The sequence below is a fragment of the Humulus lupulus genome, chromosome 4, assembly GCF_963169125.1.
Source record: "Humulus lupulus chromosome 4, drHumLupu1.1, whole genome shotgun sequence".
Taxonomy (NCBI): domain Eukaryota; kingdom Viridiplantae; phylum Streptophyta; class Magnoliopsida; order Rosales; family Cannabaceae; genus Humulus; species Humulus lupulus.
In genome coordinates this window covers 71,933,852-71,950,112 of record NC_084796.1, presented here as the reverse complement: position 1 = coordinate 71,950,112, position 16,261 = coordinate 71,933,852, and the positions used below count along the sequence as shown (strand labels likewise).

The 16,261-nt window shown below is 39.2% G+C and overlaps 1 long non-coding RNA gene across 1 annotated transcript; it reads right to left on the bottom strand.

Moving 5' to 3' along the window:
• Nucleotides 1-313: 313 nt before the first annotated feature.
• LOC133829016 (uncharacterized) lies at nucleotides 314-2,122 on the bottom strand. The gene is made up of 2 exons (XR_009891458.1): nucleotides 1,628-2,122; nucleotides 314-445 (listed from the first exon to the last, which is right to left on the bottom strand). It is a non-coding gene; the product is annotated as an uncharacterized LOC133829016 (long non-coding RNA).
• Nucleotides 2,123-16,261: the final 14,139 nt, after the last annotated feature.

Genomic DNA, 16,261 nt, shown 5'->3' with positions numbered 1-16,261 from the left:
TCTTAAGAGTAACCATTTCTCGGTTACTATCAATATAACATGTGACTATCCATATAAAATAAGAGAATGGCACTACTATCTATGTATTAAGATATAGACATAATATATTAAATTGACAAAGCCACAACAAGTATATGTGAAGAACAACCAAGGGTATGGTGGAGGTTTAACATATTACTTTTTGAGATGGCTTCATTAATTCAATGCTAGATGACAACTGTGACTTCATTTTACTAATGGCTTTCTCTATAGCATGTACATTTTTTTTTAAGGTTGACCATTGTCCTGTGTAACAAAATAAAACAATCAATCATAAGAATATACTTCTTATTTATTTAAATGAAGTAATAATATTTAACATTCTATTTGGTTTTCTCTTGCAAATCCCCACTCCTCTATGAAATTGTTCTTGTTTGCTTCCATTCCTCCTCCCACTTTGGCAGTCCTGGGTTCAAAGAAGCATGTTTAATAGTTAAGAAGAAATGTTTTAGCATTAATCAATGTTCATTTGAACAAATGCTACCATCTCTACAAATTTAGATTTACTTCACAATATATTGTATCAAATATACATATTATAATGCATACAATGATAACGTTTAAACCAAGGAAAACAAAGTGCCAATATTTGACAATAAACTTCAATTTATGCATAGAGAACCTTATAAACATGTTGCTAGTTTTATAAGAATAAGAGCAACATAATCAAGAGAAATGCGAGACTCATGGCCTATACAAAGAGGTAGAGACATCTTTATAAGGTCATAGAACATGAGACTCCCCACAATAGAGAAGCTCCCATAATTAAGAAGGCCATCAACATTGTTAAGTTTTAATTTGCATATATAAAAGAGATTTGCTAATGCTCCTCCAACAAAGCAAAGCAAAGCAAGCAATAAATTTTCAGATTTTTTGAAAAAATAATCTCATGTCACATTAACCACCACAAATGAGCACACACCAATCAAGTACAAAAAACTAATAATGCTTCAGCTCTACAAAACAGACATTGCTTCAAGTTTTTGACTTTTTCTCATTGTATATCCATGTTTATCCCTCACTTCATCATTACCAAGTACCAACAAACACAAACACAAAGAAACCTCTTAGATTTGGAACAACTATAAAAGCTCACTTATAAATATATATATATATAATGCATAAAATGAACATTTTATATATGTAAAAATTCTTTTCTAAATATATCATATTATATAACTTAAATAGCATTAACAAATCAAACTGCCTAGAAAAGAGCTTCATTTCATCTTCCAATCCTTACAGATGTTAAAGCTCATCACCATTTATAAACAGAAGTCAAATGTTGGCAGTGCAATTTAAACTAAACATAATCGACATATAAACATAAAGTGACAAAAATCAAACATCATTTTGATCGAGTGGACAGAAGAAAAAATATGGGAACAAAACAAACATAAGGTCTTGGATAATACAAGACTGAGAAAGCAATGAGTTGAGGACTCTTTTGGCCTTGGACCAATCACGAGAGGTACAAAGCTTGGCTAACTCCATTCTATTTGACATAGTTTGAACAATAGATAGAAACTAATATATATATATATATTTATATATATAAAGATGTTTAACAGTGAGTAAATGTCAGTACCATCAAAGAGAATGATGGAGGAGATGCCTATGCATCCGTAGTTGGTCGGCGACATCAAATAATCTAGATTCCAACTGAAGACAATGAAGATGCCATATCTTGTTCTTGGTTGCCGAAAGAAGACCCTGAAGAATAGATCTCCACCACACAAGCAAGTCAGGCACACCAAAACACTAGGGTTCGTGGTTGATGCCACCACAAATACCTAAACTAGAGATCTACGACGAAAACGACCCCCACCTCGCAGCTCCTTCGATCTCCAAGGCGATTAGGTCCAATGCAAACCCGATGTGCACAAGAACCCGACGACGCAAATCAGAGATTTGGATTGAGAAAATTTGTTTAGGGTCTGCCTTGGTCGATTTTTCCCTCTCGGTGTTGAATTGTTCTTCAGTTTTTACTTGCTATTTCATTCACAAAAATTCTTTTTTTTCTTTAATTTTTCCCATAAAAGTAAGAAAAGTATAATTCCATATTTTTGCACAGTTATGCTCTAAAAACCATAATATTGATAACTCCCTTAATTTTATAAATTTGATGGCCTTGGATTTGGAAAGTCGTAGACTTAGGCCCATAACAATCTTTTGCTAGTGGTGATTTGGCCCCCAAAAATTTATCAAAAAAAAGGGAAATTTAAAAAAATATCTGAGATTAAAAAAAAACTAAAAATGCAAAAAATACGGAATCTGGAAAAATTTAAAAAAATATGGAGGGGCATAATCATAAATACAAAGCTTTTTTTTTAACAAAGTTTACAAATTTGTGACAATAAAGTTTTTTTTGTAACTAAAGTTTACAAGTTTGTAACCATATGTTACAATTTGTAAACAACATTTACAGGGGCGACAATGTTCTCCAACAATAACATGTATACTATGCCAAGGATAGACAGACTTTTTGACCAACTGCAAAGGGCGACATTGTTCTCCAAGATTGTTCTGCGATCCGGGTACCATCAGTTGAAAGTTAAGGAAGGAGATATTCCCAAGACGGCATTCAGAACTTGCTATGGACACTATGAGTTTTTAGTGATGCCTTTTGGACTCACTAATGCCCCGACGACATTTATGGATATGATGAACAGAGTATTTAAGGACTTTTTGGACAAGTTCGTAGTGGTGTTCATAGATGACATCCCAACCTACTCTAAAACCAATGAAAAGCATGAAGAGCATTTGAGACTGACGCTCAACAAACTTCGAGAACATTAAATTTATGCTAAGTTCTCCAAGTGTGAATTTAAGTACCTTTCCTAGGGCATATATTGTCCAAGAATGGAATAGTAGTTGACCTAGCTAAGATCGAGGCCAGTAGAGATTGACCCCAACCCAAGAATGCCTTAGAGGTTTGAAGCTTCTTAGGATTAGCGGGTTATAATCAGAAATTTGTTGAGGGTTTCTCCAAGATTGCCAAACCCTTGACTAACCTAACTCGCAAACACCAGAAGTTCACATGGACTAAGAAGTGTGAAGAGAGTTTTCAGACTATGAAGAATAAGTTAATCTCTGCACTGATCCTTTGTGTTCCCACTGAAGGGAAAAAGTTCGTGGTGTATTGTAATGCCTCCAAGAATGGCTTGGGATGAGTGTTGATGCATAATGGGAAGAAAGTAGCTTACGCCTCGAGACAACTCAAGGATTATGAACAGAGATATCATACCTATGTCCTAGAATTGGCGACAGTGATGTTCGCATTAAGGATATGGGGACATCATCTTTATGGAGACAAGTGCGAAATTTACACCAATTATAAGAGTCTAAAGTACTTCTTCACATAGAAGGAGTTGAATATGAGGCAACGGAGGTGGTTAGAACTGGTGAAGGACTACGATTTTGAAATCCTATACCACCCGAGCAAGGCCAATGTTGTGGCTGATGCATTGAGCAGGCGGGGACATGGAAGTGTCTCAGCTCTGAGCACAATAGAGGCACCTTTGTAGAAGGAGATTATTAGTGTTGGAATTTAGTTGGTAACAGTAGGCCTAGAAAACCTCAAACTAAAGTCCACCATACTAGAACATATGAGAAAAGGGCAGAAAGTTGATGAAGACCTAATGAAACAAGAGGCTCTCGTACAAGAAGATAGTAACATCGACTTCTCTATATGTACAAATGAGGGTTTTTGTGATATAATGATACGATCTGTATGCCTATTCATGATGAGATTGAGACAAGTATTCTGAAGGAGGCACATACAACACCCTACTCTTTGCATCCTAGATCTAATAAGACCTTAAGGCACGGTACTGGTGGCCAGGAATGAAGAAAGACATCGCTAAGTTTGTCGTTAGATGCTTAACTTGTCAGCAAGTGAAGGCAGAACATAAGAACCCAGCAGGGTTACTACAACCACTCTTACATTCCAGAATGGAAGTGGGAAGACATAGGAATGGATTTTGTGGCTGGGTTATCTAGGACCACAAAACAGCATGGCTCTGCCTAGATAATAGTAGATAGACTTACTAAGTCTGCTCATTTCTTGTCTGTAACGCCCCAATTTCCCTAATATGGTTTAGTGCTTAGATTAGGGGGCCGAGAGGCAATAATGGAATTAATTAGATGCTTATGTGTTATGAGCATGTTATTATGTGAATTGTATTATGATATGATTATGCTTGCATGTTTAAGTGTATTAAATATGCATGTGGGTCCATTTCTTATTAGAAGGGCATTTTTCGTAATTTTTACCTATTGAGGGTATAATTGTAAATATGTTTGATATATGATTGCTATCACATTATTATGTGGATATATTTAATTAATTTGGTACGAGGCAATCCTAGGGAGGTAGTTAACCAAAAAGTCACAATGGGGAAAAATACCGGGCTCGAGGTGAGGTTAGGGGTATTTTGGTAATTTGGTAAATTACTGAGAATTATAGAGTAACGGGAATTAATTGATGGATATTTTTGGTTAATAGATTATTTGGGATTATGTGAGACCTATTTGAGATTAGTGGGAATTATGCCAAAAGACTAGAATACCCTTGGTCTTGGTTAAGGGGCATTGATTTGGCTAGGGGTAAAATGGTCAATAACCCTATGTCTAAAGGGTAACCTCAGCTAAAGGTTTTCGGTCACTCACGTTTCAAGCTCTCTCTCTCATTTTGGTTAACTCTCAAAGCTCTCAAGGACTTCAAGACACCAAGGGCAATTCTCTTTGAAGATTGAGGAAATAGTGACAAGCAAGGGAAAATGGCAGTTGCTGGGGGTTGTTTTGGTGAAGAGGATTGTGAATCACGAATTTGAGGTAGGCTGCCATTCTCTTGTGATTTTTTCTGAGTTTTCTGTAGTAATAGTATTCTTGAACCCTTTGAGTGGTGAATTGTAGAGATTAGACTTTTGATGTGTTTATGATGGTTTGGATTAGTAGGTTTTGTTGCCTAAGCTTAGAGTAGGGTTTCTATGGCTAGAGTTATTCTAAAAGCATCTGGATGGGTCGAAATTGAGGTCTTAAATTGGTTGGAAATCGTAAGTTTACGATTTGGGGAAGAACATTAATTCTGGGCATATTTTCAGGTTTTGGGGACCTAGTGCGATCGCGCTAGAGTCCTAGAATAAATTGGATTCAATTTGGGGGCTTGAGTTGAGGGGCGTGACTATGCAAATTCTCCAGAAGCCCCAGATTTTCTGTGGGCGCGACCGCGCCAGGGGCCCCGAAATGCCTGTTTTATGATTTGTCGAGCTAGGCTCGGGAGGCTCGTGAATCGGATTTGGGAGCTTGCTTGGGGGCTTGGGGGACATTTTTAGTGCCTCGTTAACTGAGAACCATGGTTTTAAGAGTTAGAGTTCAGTTTAGAACTCGAGTTCTGGGGTTAAGTCGTGATGAACATATATTTGTGTTGTGACTAGGGTTTCCGCCAGGCTCGGGTTCGGATTAGTGCTCAGGGTTGTTTCATTATTTTCATGAGGATCAAGGTAAGAAAATTGCACCCAATGCGTGAGATACGTGGTTAGGGATTGGCCCTGTTGTTGAATGTATTATAATTAGGGCTCGACCCAAACTATCAAATGTATTATGATCAGGGCTCAGCCCAGCTATCAAATGTACTATGATTAGGGCTTGGCCCAACTGTTAAATGTAATACTATTAGGGCTTGGCCCAACTATTAAATGTAATATGATTGGGGCTTGGCCCAACTATTAAATGTAAACATGATTTGTAATGACCCACTACTCTAGACTATTTGGACCATTAACGAAACTATACATAAAACTTACATTTTTACGAAAATACCATAATTTATTGAATAACTTGCAAAATAAGAGTTATTTACAAAGTAAATACCAAAACGGATATGGGATCCCATTGTCTTTAAAACAAAAACATAATTTAAAATAATAAGACATTACATAATTAGTGCGGAAAATACATATAAAAAGACATAAAACCGAAACTACATCCTCGAATCGATTAACGCTCGGCCCCTTGACTCCATTCATCATCGATACACATCCTCCAAGCGTCACGAATCTTTCCACCTCTAAAGCTTATTTTCCTGCACATAAACAGAAAGGAGTGAGCCTAATGCCCAGCAAGGAAAATCTAACACAAAGTCATATACATAATTTCATAAGAAAACATAAAGACTTAACATAATACATATAACATACACTTATTATAATGGCCATTATCACTTGAGGTCCCATAGACTAAACAAGCATATGCCCATGTGATTAGTGGGGTCCTACTAGCTAAGTAGGTCATATGCCCATAACCCATTTGGGGTCTTGTTAGTCATATGGGTCATATGCCCAAGCCTACAAACATACACATATACATATCATAAGACTTTTAATAACATAAAACATATAGATAACATAAACACATAACATATTGATTCTAGCCTATTTTCCTTACCAAAGTTACCGAGATTATGGACTGAGTTGGGACTTTTCGAACACTCCTAAAACCATAAGAAAGAGTGAGTCTAAAGAAAGGAGATGAAATGAAAGAGATGGAAAGACTAAACCATAAAAAAAAACATACTTACCGACTTATATGCTTAAGAGCTTGGATTCCCTAACCAAAATAAGAATAAGGTTAGGGGACTGAGTAGAAGGTTTTGAGAAAGGAAATAACATAAAATACAAAAAGGAACTAGAGTTTTGGGTTTTCCTCAAAGATTGCAAGATCAATCTAACCTCCACCGAAATACTATAGAACTCACTTCCCAAAGTGTTTGATAAGCTTATGATGTTTAAGCTTATAGTTTTTCCCCAAACCAAGTGTTTACACTCTCACACTCACTTAACACTAGCAGCTTCTGAACTTAGAGCAAATGGTGAATAATGGCTGGGTACTAGGTCCTATTTATAGAGTTTGGGAATGAAAATATCTTGATTTTACTTGAATAAAAATAATGGCTTTTTAGGTGAAAATCATTTGAATAATCGTTCAGCAGAGGCTGAAGACTCGTTCAAAAGATGCTGGACTGTTGAAGGAGTTTGAATGGCTGAAAGGAAATGAATTCAAAAACATTTGAAAACATACTGGAGGAGGCGATATATCGCCTGGACCTTTGTTCCCGAGGCGACCGTGCATCGATTCGTGTTTTCCGTATCTACGTGTTGCGATATATCGCCCCCTATAGGTGCGATATATCGGCATACGCTAAATATTTAAACACGAATTTACACATTTTTAGCTAAGTTTGAATGGAGTAAACAGCCTTGACTAAGCCCTCAACGTACTCAAGGCTGCTGACTGACCCTATAACATTCAAATTTTACCCTTATTTAATTTAATCCTAAAAAATACTTAATCCTTAATTACCATTCATAACATGTGCTTAAAATCCTATTGGTTGATATCTAAACCTTATAATATAACAAATACTATCCTTAATATCAGTCATATAATCAAACCTTAGGTTATACTTAATATTCTTAAACTATAGGTTAAACTTAGAAAATCTATAAGTACTACTATGAGTGACCAAATAACTCCCGGTCTGAACCAAAAATCCATAGTAACAAAGACAACACTAAACATACTATAATACTACTAACAATTAGCTAAGTAAAGTTCTTGGACTCTACAATTCTCCCTTACTAAAAAGAATTTCATCCTCGAAATTTACTTACCAAATAACTCCGGATACCGGCCTTGCATGTCTTCTTCCAACTCCCACGTGACCTCGCGTTCAGAACTATTACTCCATAAGGCTTTGACTATAGGAAAGCTCTTGGACCGTAACTGCTTCATCCCCCTATCTAGGATGCTAACCGGTCGTTCCTCGTAACTTAAGTCTTTTTGGAGCGCTATGGTATCGTACTTGAGGACGTGAGATGGGTCTGACACATATTTGCGTAGCATCGAAATGTGGAAGACGTTGTGACTATCGGCTAGTGCTGGCGGTAGGGCTAGTCTATACGCAACTGGTCCCACTTTGTTCAATATCTCAAAAGGACCTATGAATCGGGGACTGAGCTTGCCTTTCTTCCCGAACCGCTTGACACCCTTCATAGGAGATATCTTCAGGAAGACTTGATCTCCAACTTGGAACTCCACATCGCGTCGCTTAGTATCCGCATAGCTCTTCTGTCGGCTTTGAGCAGCAAGCATACGCTGTTTAATAAGCACTACTGCTTCTTGTGCTTGTCTAACAGCTTCGGGCCCTAGAAGCTGCCTTTCTCCTACCTCATCCCAGTGCAACGGTGATCGGCACCTTCTTCCATATAGCAACTCATAAGGTGCCATCTCGATCGTCGACTGGTAGCTGTTGTTGTACGAGAACTCGATTAGCGGTAAGTACTTGTTCCATGATCCTCCGAAATCAAGTACACATGCGCGTAGCATATCCTCTAAGATCTGAATCGTACGCTCGGACTGCCCATCTGTCTGAGGATGGAAAGCTGTACTAAGGCTTAACTTAGTACCCATAGCTTGCTGTAAGCTTCTCCAAAATCTTGACGTAAATACTGATCCTCTATCTGATACTATCGTCTTGGGGATTCCATGCAATCGTACAATCTCTTGGATGTAGATGTCTGCATATTGGTCTGCCGTATAAGAAGTCTTAACAGGCAGAAAATGAGCCGACTTGGTTAGTCTATCTATGACTATCCAAGCAGAATCATGCTGCTTATTCGTCTTTGGCAGACCCGTCACGAAGTCCATGGCTATATCGTCCCACTTCCACTCCGGTATGCTAAGCGGTTGCAATAATCCTGCAGGCCGCTGATGTTCCGCCTTCACTTGCTGGCATACCAGACACTTAGATACATACCCCGCTATGTCCTTCTTCATCCCTGGCCACCAATAGACTGCCTTGATGTCATGAGTCATCTTGGTAGACCCTGGATGAACCGAGTATGGGGTGTTGTGTGCTTCTTCTAGGATCGTCTTCTTAAGACTTTGATCGTCTGGCACGCATACCCGATCCTTATATCTCAATAAACCTTGACTGGATATTGAGAAATCTGTAGTCTTGCCTTCTCTGACTGCATCCATGTGCGTTGCTAGCGAGTCATCATGTCTCTGACCATTCCGTATGTCTTCTAGCAGATTCGATTGGATAGACAAGTTAGCCAGCTTGCCTACAACCATTTCTATTCCGGCACTGATAAGCTCCTGCTGTAGCGGCTTTTCTATTCCGGATAAGGCTGCTAAGTTCCCATAACTTTTTCAGCTAAGTGCATCGACAACTACGTTTGCCTTCCCCGGGTGGTATAGGATTTCGCAGTCGTAATCCTGTACTAATTCCAACCACCGGCGCTGCCTCATGTTAAGCTCCTTCTGAGTAAAGAAGTATTTTAAACTTTTGTGGTCCGTATAAATCTCGCACCGTTCTCCGTAAAGATAATGGCGCCAGATTTTTAACGCAAAGACCACCGCTGCCAACTCCATATCGTGAGTTGGATAGCGTTGTTCATACTCCTTTAACTGAAGTGAGGCATAGGCTATCACCTTGTCATTTTGCATCAGTACGCATCCCAATCATAACTTTGATGCATCACAGTAGACAACGAACTTGTCGTTGGGTGTTGGGACACTAAGTACTGGTGTTGAACAAAGCTTATCCTTAAGCAACTGGAAGCTTTCCTCATACTTATCATTCCAGTTAAACTTTTGTTGCTTCCGGGTCAGGTTGGTGAGTGGAGTGGCTATCTTAGAAAAGCCCTGTACAAACTTTCTATAGTAACCTGCTAGCCCTAGGAAGCTTCTTACTTCTGACGCGTTCTTTGGTCTAGGCCAATCCTTCACGGCCTCTACCTTCGATGGATCCACTGCAACTCCGTCTTTTGATATGATGTGCCCGAGGAACGCCACTTGTGAGAGCCAAAACTTGCATTTCTTGAACTTCGCGTAGAGTTGGTGCTCCTTCAATCGCGTCAAAATCATCCTCAAGTGTTCCTCGTGCTCCACTTCATCCTTGGAGTAAATTAAAATGTCGTCGATGAACACAACGACGAATTTATCCAAGTAGTCTTTGAAGACCCTATTCATTAGGTCCATAAACGCGGCTGGCGCGTTAGTAAGACCAAAAGACATAACCAAGAACTCGTAATGTCCATAACGAGTCCTAAAGGCTGTCTTAGGGATATCTTCTCCCTTCACTTTGAGCTGATGATACCCGGACCGTAAATCGATCTTAGAGAATACAGTCGCGCCTCGGAGTTGATCAAACAAATCATCAATCCGAGGTAGTGGGTATTTGTTCTTAATTGTTACTTTATTTAGCTCACGGTAGTCTATGCACATGCGCATACTTCCGTCCTTCTTCTTTACGAATAGTACCGGAGCTCCCCATGGTGAATGGCTTGGCCTAATGAAACCCAAGTCTAGGAGTTCTTGTAGTTGCGTCTTTAACTCCTTGAGTTCCGTAGGTGCCATCCGGTATGGTGCCTTAGAGATAGGCTCGGTGCCTGGTACTAATTCTATCGTGAAGTCTATTTCTCGATTTGGCGGCAATCCTGGCAAGTCATCGGGAAATACTTCTGGAAATTCTTGTATGACTCGAACATCTCCAACTTTGAGTGATGTCTCCTTCTCCACATTCGTGATGTTGGCTAAGAATGCTTGGCATCCTTTCTCCATCATTCTCTGAGCTTTGAGAGATGACACTAACGGTGTGCGTAGTCCTGAAGCTTGTCCCATGAAGCACAGTTTCTGGCAGTCAGGAGTATCGAATGTCACCTTCTTGCGTCTGCAGTCGATCGTTGCGCCATGCCGTGCTAGCCAATCCATGCCTAGTATGACGTCGAAGTCTTTGATCACCAGCTCTATCAGGTCTCCTTCTAGTTCCTTGTCCTCAATCTTGATTGGTACGCCTTGTACAATTTGTGATGATAGAACTACCTTGCCCGAAGGCAACTCGGTTGCAAACCTAGTTCTAAATCTTTCACTAGGTTTGTCTAGTTTATCTATCATTCCTAACGAAATATACGAATGGGTGGCTCCCGAATCAAATAATACATGACATAATTTATTGAGGATGGAGACCTGACCTGTGACCACCTTGTTGCTAGCATCCGCCTCTCCTTGGGTTTAAGCAAAAACCCGAGCAGGAACCATCTTTTCGTCCTTCTTTCCTTCCGGATTTTGCTGAGGATAGTCTCTTTTACGATGCCCTTCTTGACCACAGTTGAAACACTCCTTGGTGTTTGCACGGCATTCTCCATGATGCTTCTTCTGACATTTGGCACATGGCGGATATTCCACGTAGCTCGACCTATTTCCCCCATTGTTTGGTCGTGCCCTTTTATTGCTGTCGGCTTGCTTGTTGTCAGGATGCCTTCTCTTCTGTCCGTTACCGTTATTATTGGACTGATTGTTGCTGGGCTGATTGTTGTTCCGACTGGCCTGAGGTTAGCTCTGCTGTCTAGGTTCCGGCTTGCTGGCTTCTTCTTTGCTTACATTGGCCTGCAGCCTTTCTACTTTGATTGCCGTTTCAAGAACGTCGGCATATGAAGTATTTCCCGGGTTTGCTAACTTCACCCCCATCTCGATCTTTGGTCGGAGTCCTCTCACGAATTTGTTCAACCTCAGATAATCGGTCGGAACTAACTCTGCCGCGAACTTGGCTAAGCGATCAAACTGACGAGCATATTTCGCCACTGTTAAGTTCCCTTGCTTCAGATTGGTGAACTCCTCAACTCTCGTAGCAAGTACCGCTGAATTGTAGTACTTCTTGTGGAAGAGCTCCACAAATCGGGTCCACATCATGGTGGCAGCATCGTGGGATTGCTGGACCAAATCCCACCATATCCTGGCATCTTTCTTGAGTAAAGATGAGACGCAGGATATGCGGTCAGCATTATTGAGGTTCATGTGGGCTAGGATCGGCTCCACATTCCTTAGCCATTCTTCTGCTTCAAAGGGGTCCGTAGTCCCTTCGAAGTTCGGAGCGTGCTGCTTGCGGAACCTCTCGTACACTGGCTCCATGTGCTGTACAGGATATGGAGCGTAGTTCGTCATAGGCCATCCCCCATATGGACCGACTTGTTGGGGTGCTGGGGCCATTGGCTGTGGCTGCGGCTGTGGCGGAGGCTGAGGCTGAGATTGAGCCTGCTGGCGTTGTTGCTGCAGAAGTTCCTCGACTTGTTGTCGCAGTCTGGCAATCTCTGCAGTGTTGTCAGCTGGTTGTGCCGGCGCGTTGCGGCGAGCAGTAGCACGCACTCCCCTTCGGCGAATTGTTGGAATCGCATTGGTTGCTGGAACATCGTTAGCGGCGTTTCCGTTGGTGCAAGCAGATCTTCGGAGAGACATCGTAGCAGAGTTCTAACAGTTAAAAGAAACATGTTAGAACTTTTTCCTAATAGGCTCTAAGGCAAAAACTTATTCTAAAACAAACATATCTCGGACCTATTTATTATGACTTCTTATGAAAGATTATATAGGTCTTTATTTATTATTAGAGTGGGTTTCTAAACTTAGAAAAACAAGTCATCTTTATTTTCTAAGTGTGTTTCTAATCATCCTATATGACTTAATTCTCAGGCTCGAAACTTATCTTTGTTCCAAAGTTAACCATATTGAGGGAGGGCTGGGATCAGTAAAATCGTTCCCACTACTAAGGCCCCCTAACTCTCAATAAGGAAACCAGGTTCATTGATTTGTATCCACCCTCACCGAACTTAGTCATTATTCATTTTCTTTAGTATTTATTATGATTGCGAAAATAGAATCAAATTCACACATGATATTCAAATAGCATGTTTATTCATTTGGAAAACAATTTCACTTATTACAATCAAAAGTAAATAAAACAAATAAAAACTACTAATCTAAAAATCGGGATCTTCTACATCTGATCCGTCATCTAACATATCATCATCTATTGCCTCATAGTCATCATTATCATGAGCATCAAAATGCCCGCTAGGAAGGTTGGTGAGAATCCTATTCTTTTGCTCATTGGTGAACTGAAACTCAATTTTTGAGGTGAACCTAACTAAGAGGAAATAGTATCTCATTGCTAAGGGTAGTTCATCCTCCTCATGCATCTCTTCCCATATCTCTTCTAATGCTGCTATTACAGAATGAAAATCTTTAAACAACCTAATTACTAATACATATTGCTCGGTTGATCTTAGCATTATTTGTTTAGCCTCTTGAAGGCCACCTATCGCTTGGTGAAACAAAAGCAACCTTCGAGTAATCCTTTCTAGGGCTCCTACGGTGTTTCTTGGCTTCCTTATTCTTTTTAAGGCCTTAATGGCTCGGATATCTTGGTAGGTTAAGGCTCCATTCATTCTTAACTGAAACATAAACACTAAAGTTGTTAGCTATACACATAGACAAAGTAACTTGTAACTTGTAACTTAAACACTTACTTGGCGGTCCGATTCGGAGCTTTGAGCATGTGTATCGAGGAGAACTTCATGCGAAGGAGCCGTTTTCTCTGATACCAACTGTAATGACCCACTACTCTAGACTATTTGGACCATTAACGAAACTATACATAAAACTTACATTTTTACGAAAATACCATAATTTATTGAATAACTTGCAAAATAAGAGTTATTTACAAAGTAAATACCAAAACGGATATGGGATCCCATTGTCTTTAAAACAAAAACATAATTTAAAATAATAAGACATTACATAATTAGTGCGGAAAATACATATAAAAAGACATAAAACCGAAACTACATCCTCGAATCGATTAACGCTCGGCCCCTTGACTCCATTCATCATCGATACACATCCTCCAAGCGTCAAGAATCTTTCCACCTCTAAAGCTTATTTTCCTGCACATAAACAGAAAGGAGTGAGCCTAATGCCCAGCAAGGAAAATCTAACACAAAGTCATATACATAATTTCATAAGAAAACATAAAGACTTAACATAATACATATAACATACACTTATTATAATGGCCATTATCACTTGGGGTCCCATAGACTAAACAAGCATATGCCCATGGGATTAGTGGGGTCCTACTAGCTAAGTAGGTCATATGCCCATAAACCATTTGGGGTCTTGTTAGTCATATGGGTCATATGCCCAAGCCTACAAACATACACATATACATATCATAACACTTTTAATAACATAAAACATATAGATAATATAAACACATAACATATTGATTCTAGCCTATTTTCCTTACCAAAGTTACCGGGATTATGGACTGAGTTGGGACTTTTCGAACACTCCTAAAACCATAAGAAAGAGTGAGTCTAAAGAAAGGAGATGAAATGAAAGAGATGGAAAGACTAAACCATAAAAAAAAAAACATACTTACCGACTTATATGCTTAAGAGCTTGGATTCCCTAACCAAAATAAGAATAAGGTTAGGGGACTGAGTAGAAGGTTTTGAGAAAGGATATAACATAAAATACAAAAAGGAACTAGAGTTTTGGGTTTACCTCAAAGATTGCAAGATCAATCTAACCTCCACCGAAATACTATAGAACTCACTTCCCAAAGTGTTTGATAAGCTTATGATGTTTAAGCTTATAGTTTTTCCCCAAACCAAGTGTTTACACTCTCACACTCACTTAACACTAGCAGCTTCTGAACTTAGAGCAAATGGTGAATAATGGCTGGGTACTAGGTCCTATTTATAGAGTTTGGGAATGAAAATATCTTGATTTTACTTGAATAAAAATAATGGCTTTTTAGGTGAAAATCATTTGAATAATCGTTCAGCAGAGGCTGAAGACTCGTTCAAAAGATGCTGGACTGTTGAAGGAGTTTGAATGGCTGAAAGGAAATGAATTCAAAAACATTTGAAAACATACTGGAGGAGGCGATATATCGCCTGGACCTTTGTTCCCGAGGCGACCGTGCATCGATTCGTGTTTTCCGTATCTACGTGCTACGATATATCGCCCCCTATAGCTGCGATATATCGGCATACGCTGAATATTTAAACACGAATTTACACATTTTTAGCTAAGTTTGAATGGAGTAAACAGCCTTGACTAAGCCCTCAACGTACTCAAGGCTGCTGACTGACCCTATAACATTCAAATTTTACCCTTATTTAATTTAATCCTAAAAAATACTTAATCCTTAATTACCATTCATAACATGTGCTTAAAATCCTATTGGTTGATATCTAAACCTTATAATATAACAAATACTATCCTTAATATCAGTCATATAATCAAACCTTAGGTTATACTTAATATTCTTAAACTATAGGTTAAACTTAGAAAATCTATAAGTACTACTATGAGTGTCCAAATAACTCCCGGTCTGAACCAAAAATCCATAGTAACAAAGATAACACTAAACATACTATAATACTACTAACAATTAGCTAAGTAAAGTTCTTGGACTCTACATGATTAGGGCTCGGGCCCAGCTAATGAACATGATTATAATTGTGCATGTGTATACCTGTGTAAGTACATTATAATGCATTGTATCTGTGGATGATGAATGTATTATATGTATGTCTGTTCCCAGCTGGGAGGCTCAACTTATAAGTTGAGAGTATGATGAATGTATTATATGTATGTTTGTTCCAAACTGGGAGGCTCGACTTATAAGTCAGAAGTTTGTCTATTGCACCTAACAAAAAGCTCGACGTGCTAGTCAAGGGTATATTTGATTAAAAAAGGGCTTGGCTTATAAGCCGAGGGAAAATAGGGGCTCGACTTATAGGCCGATGGACTAAAAGGGCTCAACTTATAAGACGAGGGACAAAAATGGCTCGGCTTATAAATCGAGGGACTAAAAGGGCTCGACTTATAAGTTGAGGAGTTTACAAGGCTCGACTTATGAGTTGAGGGGTTCATGAGGGTCGGCTTATCAGTCGAAGAATTACAAGGTCCAACTTATAAGTTGAGGAATTACAAAGTCTAACTTATAAGTTGAAGAATTACAAGGCTCGACTTATAAGTCGAGGATTTACAAGGTCGACTTATAAGTCGAGGAATTATAAGGTTGGCTTATAAGTCGAGGAAGTACAAGGCCTGACTTATAAGTCAAGGATTTAGAAGGCTTGACTTATAAGTCGAGGGTTCACAAGGCTGGACTTATGAGTTAAGGGTTTGCAAGGCTCAACTTATCAGTCGTGATCGGCATTATGCGCGCTGGGCACAGGCCATTATCGATATGTGAAATGGATGTTTATGAGTATAAATATGCATGTGGGCCCTTTTTAGCATATAGAGGCATATTTGTAATTTTGGCCCGTTGAGGGCATAAATGTGATTATATGTGATAAATTGT